Below are 14,532 nucleotides of genomic sequence, written 5' to 3'. Positions count from 1 at the left end.
CCTGAGGAAGGAGTCTGGAGCTCAGGAGAGAAGTCTGGGCTCTTTCCCTGGGACACAATTCTGCAGACAGTAGAGCTTAAAAATGCTCTTCAGCAAGTATTTATTGTGGATCTTGTATGTGAAACTCTTCATAATGCTGAAGACACACACACTCACACACACACACACACACACACACACAAATTTTCTCTTTGGGAGCTTGCACCTACATATGCAAAAGCTACCTAGGTCAAAGACAGGGAAAGGCAAGGTATAAGGGTTGAAATGAGTGGTCTATAAATGATACCACAAGGACGTAATCAAACCAAATTCAGAATGTAGGGCATTCTACGGGACGGTTAACCTGGTTTATTTATTTAGTCAATGGCATGAGGGGGAATAGGGGAACGGAGGAAGGACTATTCTAGTTTAAAAGAAGTCAAGGGAGAACTCGCAGACATAACCAAGTATGATGAGTAAGGGTGACCTTGTTTGGATCATGAGTATAACATGCCCAACTCTAAACATGATTTTTTTTTTCCCTAAAGATTTTATTGGGGAAGGGGAACAGGACTTTATTGGGGAACAGTGTGTACTTCCAGGCCTTTTTCTTTTTCCAAGTCAAGTTGTTGTCCTTTCAATCTTAGTTGTGGAGGGCGCAGCTCAGCTCCAGGTCCAGTTGCCATTTCTAGTTGCAGGGGGCACAGCCCACCATCCCTTGCGGGAGTCGATCCGGCAACCTTGTGGTTGAGAGGATGCACTCCATCCAACTGAGCCATCCGGGAGCTCAGCGGCAGCTCAGCTCAAGGTGCCGTGTTCAATCTTAGTTGCAGGGGGCACAGCCCACCATCCCTTGTGGGACTCGAGGAGTTGAACTGGCAACCTTGTGGTTGAGAGCCCACTGGCCCATGTGGGAATCGAACCGGCAGCCTTCGGAGTTAGGAGCACGGAGCTCTAACCGCCTGAGCCACCAGGCCGGCCCCTAAACATGATTTTTTAAAGACAATTTGGGAAACATTTGTTTTTTAAACAACAGATTATTATTTTTTAAAAAGTTGCCTTAAGCATCTGCAATGATGACATCACCTCTGCTCCTGGCTCAATACTGATGGAAATAATCTGTTTAACAATCTCAGAAGTACTGTGCAAGTCACTCAGTCGCTTGTGGATCCTCCTCTGAAAAACAAAACAAACAAACAAACAAAAAAACCGATCCCAAGTCTTAGAACCTTCCCTTCAGGGAGTTTTTCTTGTAGTGATTCTCAGAGTCTTGGTAGGCATCCAAACTGGCTCTTTTGCTTTGAGATTTTTTTTCCTTTGCACCTCTGATCCAATCAGCATACACCTTCTCCAAGGATTTTACATTGCAGCTGTAGCATAATTCTAATTCAGTGAATCTGCCACCTCTGGTGCCATGCGGGTCTTTCCGGTATCTTTAAAAGGCATGGCTGTGCCATGGTTTCCTGACCGACTTGTTCCTCGGGTGAGAGTGAACAGCAGTGAGGCAGGAGCAGGAGCCCTGCTGCTGCAGGCATCTTCCTCAAAGAGCTGGGCAACTTTAATATAGGCTGAGAAATAGATGATAGGAAGGAATTATTAGCAATTTTATTAGGTGTGATCATGGCATTGTGGCTATATAAGAAAATGTCCTTTTTTGTGATGCATGCTGAGGTATTTGAGAATAAATTGACATAATGCCTAGAATGTGCTTTAAAATGGCTCACCACCCCTACCCCCTCCCTAAACCCCCCCCACCTCCCCCCTCCGCCCCCCCCACCCCACCCCCCGCAAGGTAGAGGACAGATGAAATAAATTGTAAAACTTATGACTGCTAAAGCTGGCAAGTGGGTTCATGAGGGTTTTATATGTAAGTTTGGAAATTTTCTAATAAAGGTTTTCGGTCTTGCTGTTCATTTCTAAATGAGTGGTCTAGACGCAGATGGTGGGGCAGTTCAGAGCTAGTGGAAAGGACTGGAACGATTTGTGGAGACAGAGCTTCCTCCTCCCCTCCCCCTCTCCCTTCCTGGGAGTTGGCATCTCCCATTTACGGAGCTCAGTGCTTCATTAAAAGCCGCCCGGCAGGAGGGACCCATGGTCGTCTTTGGGGAGTGGGGACATGGCCTACAGAAGTTGGCAGCAGCCAAAGTGCAGAAAAATGTGGCGACCGCCAGGCTGGGTGACTGGCTGGACTTTGCACTATAGGCAATGATGAGGCTTCGGGGCAGAAAAGGGAGTGATGCAATCTGTGCTCTGGGCGGATTAATTGTGACATGCTGGGCAGCATGGAGTGATTTGGGGAGGTCTGGTGGGGGTGCTGTTACCGAGGTCCAGGCATGAGGACATGATAAAGGCTTGAGTCGTATAGCAGTGACAGTGATGAGGGGCCAGTAGAGTGACATTTCCGATGAATCCAGAATCAGCCACATCTGTTGGTGACTATGAAGCTAGCAGGTGTGAGTGAACGATTAACTGGTACAACTGGGTAAATGGTGGTGCTGTTTAATAGAAATGAGGAAACTGAGCTGATGTTGGAGATGAGGATGAAGGCTTGATTTCAACTGTGCAAAATGTGAGGTGAGTACAGAACAACCAAACTGATAGTTCAGCCTATTCCAAACAATAGGCTATTTCACGGGAAGGTGGGGAGACCCAGAGTGAAATAAATTGGTAAAATCTTTTACTTCTGCCTCCACTCCCCCAAATAAAGCCTGATTCAAGTTTGGAGACTAAAATCCAAAACAATCTGTCAAAGTAAGAAGTTGAGCAGAGATAAGAGGTGAAACCATGGGGAGGGTGGGGAGGCAGTGGGTGTTTCCAAGGTGCTGAAGAAACCTTACTTTTGAAATCCTGCTCTGCTATGACTTTTGCTTCCTGTTTGTGGTAAGAGAACCTTCCCAGGGTTCCATAGGGCTTGGCTTGGTGGGTCATTCAATCTGCACTGAGCTACAGTTGGATAGCTGATGGCTGACGAAGGACATTGGGCGCTCCCCGAGGGCAGGGACCAGTTCTCTTACTGCAGCCCCAAGTACTCAGAATACAGCGTGTTCTTTCTAGAGATGTCGTGTTAGCTGCTGATGCCCTCCTAGGTCCATGCGCCAAGAACTGGGGTACTGTTCTGTCATGACTATTTAATTACTGGGTGAGCAAACAAGAAAAAAAAAGTCACACAGGGCAGGATTTCAAGAGCAGAATTACTTCAGCTGCCTGTGGAAATAACACCAAGTTGTGCAACAAGACATTTAGGGTGAAAAAGACACATTAGATCTTGGTCTGACAGTCTGACCATTTGTAAAACATAGCTCCTTTTTCTTTTCTGGAGCTGCAGATGGGACAGTGGAGAGATCCCCTCCAGCTCCAAAAAAAAAAAAAAAAAAAAAAAAGTAATCAAAGAGAGAAAGGCCTGATATTTTGTGACACCCCAGAAGCCTTGCATTGGTTTCTCTTTCTGATTCTTCATTTCCAGAAAATGACATCAAGAAGCCAATAAGACACAAGGTAGATTATTTTTTCTCAACTGCCTTCCTTCCTGTTAAAAACCTCTCAGATTCTGCCCATCCCTTCTTCCTTACCCCACCCTCAGCCCACCACAAACCTACTTCCTCTTGAGAGCCCTAGCCCGCCCACTACAGCCTCATCTTCGCCTGCACCCTGTTCTCCTCCTTCCACAGCTGCCAACTCAGGGGTCATGCCCAGGCAGCCTGATCCTGGCGGAGATTCTTACCTCACTCAGCAGCCCTGGACAGAACTGGCACTGCCATACTGGGTCACCTTGGGAGAAGACAGGCAGGAGTGACTGGGGATGTGGCCCGAGATCACAGCTGACTTGGGCCCTGTATTGCTATAATCATTTTATATATAATGTCCTGTTATTACTATTCTTCATGTTATTAATATATGAAGAAGAGCTGCCATGGAATGCGTACCTCACTCCATGCCACGCACAGTGCTAAGCACCTCACATGCCTTTTCTCATTTAACCCCCCGGAAAACACATGAAGTCGGTGCTGTCACCATCCCCCTTTTAAACATGAAGAAATAAGGTTTAGAGAAGTTAAGCAACCTCCCCAAGACCAGAGAGCAACCAAGTGGCAGTGCTGGGATAGAGACTCAGATATGCCTACTTCTCAATCCCCTGGGCTTAACCATCATAACACTTGGTTTTAAAGGCATTTAGCTCGACTTATTCCCACCTGCTGAAGTAGGGAAGATCATTTCAAACAGCAAGCTATTTTGGGGAGGAAGGTGGTCTGGGATCGGACTGCTCCAGAAGCCATGGGGACAAGTAACTGGTCATCTGCAAGATAGCCTGCTCTTTCTCACGTTTGCAGTCACCAAGCTCCAGCTTTGCCAGGCCTCCGGGCCCACATCCTACTTGGGTGAGTGGTAGTAGGGCCAAGGTCGCAAATCTGATTCCTTTGTGGACCAATTCCCTTCCATCTATCCTGTGGTCACAGACAGTACTTCTAACTTTGGCCAGCACTTCTCAAGTACAGACCACTGAACAAAAACGAAAGTGGTTTAACACAACCTTCGAGTTTTCAAAACAATAAATAAATCATAAAAGCATATACCCTACTCATGGATACTCAAGAGTTACAACCTTATGTGAAGATAGTTTTCTATTTGCAACAGAGACTTAGTGTTTTAGTAAATCCCAATCCCTGAAAGGTCAAGCTCTAAAATATACTCCTTCTTCCCGAGAAAGTACAGTGGGAGATTGTAGAGATGGTCCAACCCGGTTGAGCTGTCACATTTTGTTTAATGGTTTTGAATTTGTTGAGGTCATGACATACCACCTCCTCATCAGAAATCCTAGAGACAGAAGTGAAATCTCTTAGTATTCAGTAGCAGCACAGATCCAGTACAGGGCTCAGTATACAATGGAAATGAATAACTACAGGAAGAGTTATACAAATTGGCAGTGATGGCTGCAGACTATAGGAATTGGGAATTGTCCAAACAGGCTTTGGACCAGCAAAGGAGGCAACATCCGCTGTGCACACAGTGAGTCTGGTGGAGACTCACGGCCATCTGTGGAACTTTGACCTGAGTGGAGGAGACAAGGGAACACACCCATGCAGGCAAAAATAGACACAGAAATATGCACCCAAAAATGTGGCACACATAATGATGAGGAGGGCAGAGACAAGAACAGAACCAGAAAAAATGGCAGAGAAAAGAACCAAGTGGGTTTAAACAGGGAACAGATTTCCAAAACAGGGAGCACATGGAGCATGGAGTTGAAGAGTCCAAGTCGAGATGGAGAGAATAATGTGAGTCTGTGTGTGGATGCAGGGCCCAGGTCAGAGTGTCTGAGGAGCTTAAGGCTTTTGCCCAGGAGAGAACTGGAGACAAAACCAGCTGTATTCTATAGCAACATGCCAATGCCAGTTGGTTGGGATAGTTCTACCCCCAATCTATACCTAACTAATTAGTTTATCAATATTCGTTGAACTCCTATAAGTGACTGTGCAAGACACTAGAAATACAGTGATGGTTCATATATAGTCTTACCTTCAAAGAGCTTATGGCCTAATCTAGTCAGGGTGACAGTAAAGCAAAGAGGAGATCACAGTGTTCTAATATAAAGAGTATGGTGGAGATCTGCTTGGGTGCCCAGAGATAACAGAGAAGGGAGACCAAGTTGAAAGGAGTATCCAGCATGGGGCACCTGAATTGTCTTAAACAGCAAATAGGAAATGGAATATGAAGAAGGTGAGAAAGAGCATCCTGAGAGAGTTCAGCATGGGCAAAGACACTAAAAGGAGAATGCACATGGGGGATTACAGGTATTTAGGTATGACAAAGAGTGCTGAGACATGAATTTGAAGATACAGGCAGGACCAAATTTGAATGTCAAACCAAGGATGTGATGGCAAGCATCCTTAGAATGAAAGATTTTAAGTAAGGAAATCATAATGTTAGAGTTTAATCCTTCAATGTCAGTAGTCATGGATGTAGGGTAAGAAGATAGAATAGCTTTATGGAAAATGACTACAACACCTCTCCTGAATGCCCATAATCTCTCCCTCAACATTTCTCTTTCCCTTTTCCAATTGTATGTTTCAGTGCACACACCAGAAGGTTCGGAAGGACAGCCTGATTCTACTTCCACTAGTAATATGAACAGGCCTGGTGTAGAGCTTAAAGGCCCTGAATTTCTAAAATTCATCCCAAGGTATTCTCCAAAGGTACCCGGGAACCTCAGAAGTGATTTTCTAGGAAGATGCCTTCCAAAGTCTTATAGATACCTCTTACGTGCCATTCCAAAATCTCAGGAAAAAGGAGTCATCATATTTGTGACCTTTTGGATATTAGCCCAGAACAATCTGATAATAGGTAGGGTGGGTAGGTAGGTAGGTAGGCAGGTAGATAGATAGATAGATAGATAGATAGATAGATAGATAGATAGATAGATAGATAGATAGATAAATAGATAGATAGATAAATAGATAGATAGATAGACAGATAGATACTGTGGATAGATAGATAGACAAATAGACCAGTACTAGTTTTGGTATTACAATCATATCCTGGTACCAAGTTTGCCATTTTCAACAGCTACCCTCTCTGTTGTGAGAACTTTAACCTATTTACATCTGATTATTTTCCCTCTAAAATAGTTTAAATGCCCATTTGATTTCTAAAACGCTGTGGGTATTGGGTGCATGGACTAGCTTTTTAAATGGGTTTGCCTTCTTTCAAAACAGGAAGCAGCATTGGCCAACTTCATTAAAAATCAGCATCAGAGAACACTTAACTGAGTGCTTAATTATGTAATCAGATTTTGGCTTGCGGGCTGGGAATAAAGTTGGAAAGAAAGAGAGACAAAGAGACTGGCTGTACCTCGGTGAGTTAAAAGAGATGATGAGCAAGTGACCAGGGTAGCTCAGTCCCTCTCCACGTAGGCTGGTCTCTGCTAGTCCTATGTCCTTGAGCCTGGTGGCCAAGGTAACCAGACTTGAGGTGTCCTACTGCCCCACGTCCAGTGATTAGTGACCGATGGAGAGGGTCATGATTGTCATTGGTGCATCATGCCTAATGACAACAGTCTAACTTCAGAATAGAATTTTGAGGCAGGAAGACACCTCTGTATTTTGCAAACCCGAGTGGGTTTGTATCCAAACTCACACTGAAGTTAGTTATAAGGCCTGAATCATACCTCTCCTGACTCCCAATATACTGCCTCCCTTTCTCCTTGCCAATTCACCATCACTTTGGAACCACAAAAATGCAAAACAAACTTGAACCTTGTGTTAAGAGTTAAGCCCATGAGTCATTATTGAACAAAAGCTTCTTTCGATGCACATTAGCCTGTTTTACCTCCACTGTGGCCAAAACAAGAATTAACCAAGTGACATTAGTCCATTCAGTGGTTATGGAGCGCCTGTTATGGAGCAGGCACTATGTTTGGATTCTACAATGACCTGGGTAGTAAGGTGTCTTCTCATAGGGGGATCTGTGAGCGCAGAAGTCAGGAGAGGAGGGCACCTGACCTCATTCACCTTTAGGTGGTCAGGAAAGACTACTGCAGAGGGAAGGGTTTCCAAACATCTTAAAAACCTATTTTGGTGTGGGGAAGTCTCCCAGGACTAGAGAAAGAAGCTCTGCGGATAAGCTGTCTGAGATTGGCAAGAGAACTGATTGGGATGAGACCTTGGGTGGCTTTCTAAAATTGGATGTGGCTAGAAATAGCTATCGGAGGGACTATGGGGAGAGGAGATTTGCTTTGAGTTCTAGGACTGTCCTGCAGGGTGGGTGTCCACTTTACTCCCTGATCTTTGCTCTGTCTGCAACCACCACCTCTGCCCTTCTTACTTCCCTCATCAGCTCCGTTCTGCCTTTTCACGCTTATCTCAAACTTTTGCTTAAAGCTTTATCTCTTCAGTGACATTCATTGTTCTCCCCTAATTTTTCCAAATATTCCTACTTGTCCAGATATTTTTTTTGAGCAATTATAGTGTGCTGTTGGAAAGTTCACAAGTTATAAAACATTCGCCCTAACCTGACCAGGGAGACATACACATGATTACTTTAAACAATATAATGTAGCATATGACTAAAGGTCAAATATACCCAGTGGATAGAAATGCTTCAGGAATGTAGAGAAGATACTGGGGCTGGAGTCTACCCTGCGGGCCCCATGGAAAAGTCGGCTTTTGGTCTAGATGGTAAGAGAGTAGAACTGGGAAGCTCCAAGTAAGGCAGGTGTAGAAACAAATGCTCGCAGGAGTTTCATGGTGGAGATGAACAAAAAAAAACGTTTAACAACTAAGAGCACTTTCTGGTTTACAACTTCCTTCATGCACTATTGAATTTAAGATTGGTGAGCTGAGACAGATAACATACTTCTGAATACCAGCTAAGATCTAGAAGATTCAGCAAGCATGTGGTGGGCACCTACCTCCTGTCAAGCAATTGTACGTATCTTATCTCATGTAATTCAAGAAGAAACCTCGTGAGGTAGATGCTGTTATCATAATTTATAAATGAGTAAATTTATGGTTAAGGATCTTTTCAAGGTCACTTGGTTAATAACAATAGTAATAATAATAATAACAATACCAGTAGCTATTACACATGGTAATTACTAGGTGCCAGACACTATTTAAATATTCTCATAAAACCCTATAAGGTAAAAACTATTGTTATCCCCACTTTTAGATGGGAAAAACGGAAGCATGGGGATGGTAAACAATTTGCCTAAGGCACACAAATAAAAAGTGTCAGAGACTAGATTTGAATGCAGGCTATCTGGTTTCAGAGCCCAGCCTCTAAAGCCTCTACTTTAGAGCAGACCTGCTTATAAAAATATGATACAGTGCTATTATATATATCAATTAGAGTTCAACAAAACTGGGGAAAAAAGAAATATAATACACAACACAATCATGAGTCACATACATACTGTGTTTCCCTGAAAATAAGACCTAGCTGGACCATCAGCTCCAATGTGTCTTTTGGAGCAAAATTAATATAAGAACTGGTCTTGGTCCAGCTAGGTCTTATTTTCAGGGAAACATGGTAAGTTGAAATGTTTAGTAGTCACATTAAAAAGAAAAAATAAACAGGAGAAATTAATTTTAACAATACATTTATTTAACCAAATATCTCCAAAACATTATGAACATCTAATCAATATAAAAATTATTAATTACGTGTTTCATATTTTTATATGAAATCTTCTAAATCTAGTGTGTATTTTTAAACTTAGAGTACTTTTCAATTCAAATGCTAAATTTGCTTCAGAAATATTTAAGCCGCATTTATATTTCATACAATTGATAGTTTAAAGAGTAGATTCACATGCCCAAGTTATTTCAAACACACTTAAAACTTTACCAATAACTGAGTCGAGTTTCAAAATCATTCTTTTAATATTTGCATCCATATTGTCGAACTTGGTTCCTTTCCTTTAGAAGAAATGACATGACTTTGAAGCAAATTCGATCAGTTTCAAAATTGTCTGTTTAAGTTGAGTAATTCACTAACTCTTGTGTTCAATTCAGAATTATTCACATTGAATTCTAAGGAGTGTTGCATAAATTTAAAAGCAACTATAAATTCATTAATATTAATAGTTTTATTCATAGTTTTCTTTTAGTTTTTGCAACTAATTTACATAATGCTCTTGCTTTCAGTGAAAATTATCTGTATATTAATTCATGTTAAAATGTGTTAAATTGTTATTATGAAAAATTTCAATTTCAACAGAAATTCTTATACCTTCTAGCTAGATCACAAATATATTTTTCCTTCCTTGGAACTTCAGATTTAGCTCATTCATATGCAGTGTGATTATCAGTGAGAAAACATAAATCACACTGCTGTCCTTTTGTCTTTGATTATTGAATATTTGGCAGGTATTCCTTTCATTTCAAGAAAATCTTGAATTAGAGTTAACACTATAATAATGTTTATAAAGGTCTTCCACTACTCAACCAATGAGCATTGGAAAAGAATAAGATCATTACATTGATTTTCTCCTACTTCTTTCTACAGTTCCACAAGCTGATGATTCATAGCATTTGCACATATATGGAACAATTTTAACAACTATGTCCATGACACTGTTCAGAAAAGTGAACACAAATATCTCCAACATGTGTGACATAAGAGGAATGAAGCAATAGAAGAAAGATCAGTTTCTTGCTTTAACATTTCAATAAATCCAGACTTTTGACTTCACATGGAGAAGTTGAAGTTGGAGAACCCTTCATTGTGATGGAAACTGTGTTTTCATATCTAGCTGAAGTTTTTCTTTGACAGATGGAAAAGACTCAACAATGTCTACACCAATGAGTTCAGTTTTTAGGCTGTGAAATAAGACTTTTTTTTGTAAGTTTGAAAGTCTTTTGAGACAAAACGCTGTCCAAGTATTAATTGGGCATGATTCCTCTAAAGGTGAAGAAAGCCCTTGCAATTTTTCAAAAGTTGAATCCATTGAACTTTGACATAGAAAGATTTTTTTATTCAGTGGACAATTATTTAGTGGCTTAATTGAATAACTTTTATTTTTTGTAAAATATCTTTTGTAGTTTTTTTTCATTTACGTTTCCAACAAAATTTTTATAACTGAAATAATAATTTATTTTATTATCTCTCCAACTTAAAATGGTTTTCTTTTTGTGCAAGAATCTAAGTCATCTTATGGCTACCAAGGTTATATGCCCAGATCCTGCTAAAAATTGTTTTTAAAATGTTTGTTGGACATGTAATTCTAATTTCAGGGCTAGTTTAGCCCTACTACAGAGGCACAATTACTCTGGGGTCTCTTCTGAGTGCGACAAGGGTTCAACAAGCTCTTTCCATTCTACCTGGTTGAACTTGAATGTGTCCCAGCTTAGGACCTTGTATAGCAACCTAGGAGTTCTCTTTGCTGAATCTCATGGAGTTGCATCCTACGCAGCTTAGTATTCAGCCAAAGACTTAAGGGACTCAAGATTTCTGGAGCTTTTTCTCTGCATACCTATCTCTTCTCTAGTACTCGGCCTCAAAATTCCAGCTACCTCAGCCTCCACAAACTCTGATCTTTTGGTCCTCATTTCAGCAAGATTGTCGTGTCTACTTGGGTCCTCTTTCCTTGTGGTCTGGCTGGTGCCTCTAGGCAGAAAGCCAGGAATATTGGAGGGATCACTTCATTTCTTTCTCTTCTCCCAGGGGCCACAATCCTGCCTGTGTGTTGTACAATGAAAACAAATATTTCATACATTTTGCCCAATTTTCTTGTTTACCGGTGAGAGGGCAAGTCCAGTTCCAGTTAATTTTCATATCTGGAAGTGGAAGTTTCTTCATCCACAATTGCTTCTTGCATTGCTAAAATAGTTCTTGCTAAAGTCAAAAAAGATATTTTTTCTGGATAAATCAAACTGTTCTGCTCTTTCTTTCTTCCCTGCTGTCACTGACAGGCTGTATTACTTCCTTTCTCCCTAGGAATGTAAGGATGCAATTTCTTGTTTTTGTTTGAGGAACCCATCTGTTCCTCTAGATTTTCTCTGCCGGTGTTAGTTTCAGTGTCACTTTTCCTGTGGGTGGGCATCCTCCAGGGTGGTGTTTGGGGATCTTTCTCTACCATTATCCAGCTCCTTTTTGGGCATCCCTACTCTGGTGCATGAGTGTGGGCAGTTTGTCTGCTGGCTGGATCAAATGCAAGTTGCAGAAGATTCTCTCCATATCTGGGTTTCCCCTTTGTAAGTGCCCAACCTTCAGCTCAGCCTCACCATTTGTAAAACACAGAGACCCTACATTCTTCACTCCAGAACTTAACATACATGTGTATATAAATATATTATGTACTACATGCAAATTGTGTAGAGAATAATATAATAAACACCCACCAAACCAACATTCAGCTAACACGTGTACATAAAGTATTACAGACAAAAGTAAAGACCTTGGTGTATCCCTCTTAATTATAGTCCCCTTTCTACCCTCTTTCTAGGAGGTAACAAGATCTCTGAATTTGGTGATTTTAATACCCATGAAATATAGATATACAAGCTATCTATATCATTATATTTATGCTATTTATTGTTTAGGAATATGTATGTATAAAGTTTTGTATGCACGTATATTGTGTACTTGTGTATACATAACTACATATATACTCCCTATAGATCCCTAAATAATAAATAGCATTTTACATGTTTTTAAGCTCCATTCATTCATTCATTCAGAGTTATAGCTTTTCTGAGTTGCTATGTCTGGACACAGCAGACAAAACAAAGAGACACTAAACAGAACTCTATTTACCGGGGGCTAAGAGGTCTCCTAGTAGAGGGGTTGTCTTAAGGGACAAAGGAGCCAGTACAACTGCTTGACCCAATATATATAGTCTTGGTCATCTTGGGAGAGGAGCAAGTATGGCTGAAGCAAGAGTTTGCCATTGGTTTTATTTCCTGAACTCATGGCAGAATTCTGGGAAGAATGAAAAGGGTTACAAGAAAGAACGATCCGTACAGCTTCTACTTATGCTGCCACCATGACACCATTACCACATCTGTCCCACATGCCCATTATGAGACAGGCCCTGTGACAAATGGATTTCCAAACATTAGCTCTAATTCCCAGAACAATCCTGGTTTGTAGATGAAGTAACTAAGGCTACAAAGACCTTCGCCACACCTTTCAGAATACAGATCGCCCCTATTCCAAGGGTTTATGAGAATCTTCATTTGGAGAACCCACAGATATGTTAAAACCAACATGTCTGAAATTCCTCTCTGCCTGGAGCCTCTCCTCTATTTATTTCTCTGAGTTAACAGCTGGGGGATTAAACATCTTACACGCAGGTCTGATCACCATTGACCTGCTCCAAAGTCTTCAATAGATTCCCACTGCCTAAGGAATGAAGTACAAAAATTAAGCACAAATTCCTCACCCTGGCATTCAGTCCCCTGTCGCAGGCCCCCGACCCGTGTTCCAGCTTTATCTCCTGCTACTCTCCTATACCCCAGCCAAACTAAACTAGTTTCTGTTCTCCAAATATGCCACACATATTTCCATCTCAGCAACCTTGCTCATGCTGTCCCCCACCAGAATGTTATCCACCTTTCCTCTGCGTATCTACACATTGAAATTTTATGCATTCTTCAAGGTTAATTTTAAATGTCCAGCTCATTCCTGACACCTCTTCTTCATTTCCTCATCAGAACATTATTTTTCCTCCTTTAATTGTAATTGCACTTTGTTTGTACATCTCTTACCTTGATTTCTGCCGTGCTTCTCTGTGTACTTGACTCTTCTTCTCCTGTGAAACTGTAAACTCCAAGAAAGCAAAAGCTGTGTCCTGTTCACCTTTGTTTCCCTAGCACCTCCTAGTACACAGAAGGAATCAGTTTGCAATCATTGAATCGAGTTAGTACTTTCTCTTACAAATACTAATACTCAAATAATTCATTTTGAAATACGGAGTCCAACATGTGCAAGGACTGGAATTGCATCTCACACAAGGTTTTATGGTCATTCTCCAGTCCTATCCCAGATCCTTGACCCTAAGTAGGCTGGGAAATACAATCACTTAAGTTTAGTGTTATGCAGTGGAGCTTAGCTACTGAGAGCTAGAAAAGGCCTTAGCTTTTTCTAATGCTGGGAAAGCTGGGAAAATGCTGGGAAAGCTGGAAGCCTTACATAGGCCTGGCCTGAAACTGGGAGGAGATCCTCAGTTGGTAGATAGATTTTTGTTTTCCTTATAAAAGCATCATGAAGAGAGTTTGTCATAGTTTTATGTGAAAGGTGGTTAGGATTAAGGACACGGGTGAGTGAGTGAGTGAGTGAGTGTTTGTGTGTGGTGTGTGTGTGTCCACAGAGCTCACTAAGCCCTACTTAGGAAGAGGGAAGGCTGCCTTGCTCCTGATCCTTGGCCCACTGCCACAGCAGATACAGGAGGCCGCCCTGGGCCCTGGTCCTCTCCTGTGCACTCCTACCGACTGTTTGGCACTGGAGGCTACTGAGGCACATAACAGCTACACACCTTTTGCCCATTCATTTCTGTCATGAATTTTTTTTTTCCTTAAAGAAGAAAAAGAGGCTTGTGTTGTTTGTGTAATTTCCTTCTTTGCTCTGGCCTACTCCAGACGGTCAGCCCAGTCTAGTCTCCATCTTTCGCCAAATTCATATACAGTATGTCATCGCCTCTTTTTAAAAATAAAGCTCCAGCTCTACAGCCTCAATGATATTAAAAAACTGTATTAAACTCTATAAAACAAACTTGTCTAATCTCAAATTTATCTTTGCTTCCCTTTTCTTTCCTTCTCCTGACACCCCTTTCTTCCCCCTCCCACAAGAGAAAACTGACTCAGCTTTTGGACTTTTTATTAAAGCCTCCCCCCGCCCCCTGCTCATTTGGTCACCCAGATCAGACCCTTGCCCTTACTTGTAATTCTTCCCTGTGACTTGCCACCTCCCTTTAATCAAATCTCTCTAGTGTTTCTTTTGTAATATCTCTTACGTCTATTCCCAAGACCACGTTTAATGTAAGCCAGTGGTCATCAAAGAATGGGGGGAATGAAGGCAGGGGAAGGTGTAGGATTGTCACTTGAGAATTTTTCAAAA

The 14,532-nt window shown here is 41.6% G+C and overlaps 1 pseudogene; it reads right to left on the bottom strand.

Moving 5' to 3' along the window:
- Positions 1–998: 998 nt before the first annotated feature.
- Positions 999–13,384, bottom strand: LOC117014937 (40S ribosomal protein S20-like; annotated as a pseudogene).
- Between the last annotated feature and the right edge of the window lie 1,148 nt (positions 13,385–14,532).

The sequence above is a fragment of the Rhinolophus ferrumequinum genome, chromosome 22 (genome assembly GCF_004115265.2).
Source record: "Rhinolophus ferrumequinum isolate MPI-CBG mRhiFer1 chromosome 22, mRhiFer1_v1.p, whole genome shotgun sequence".
Lineage (NCBI taxonomy): Eukaryota > Metazoa > Chordata > Mammalia > Chiroptera > Rhinolophidae > Rhinolophus > Rhinolophus ferrumequinum.
The sequence above is the reverse complement of the archived record's forward strand: the minus strand, read 5'-3'. Positions and strand labels throughout refer to the sequence as shown.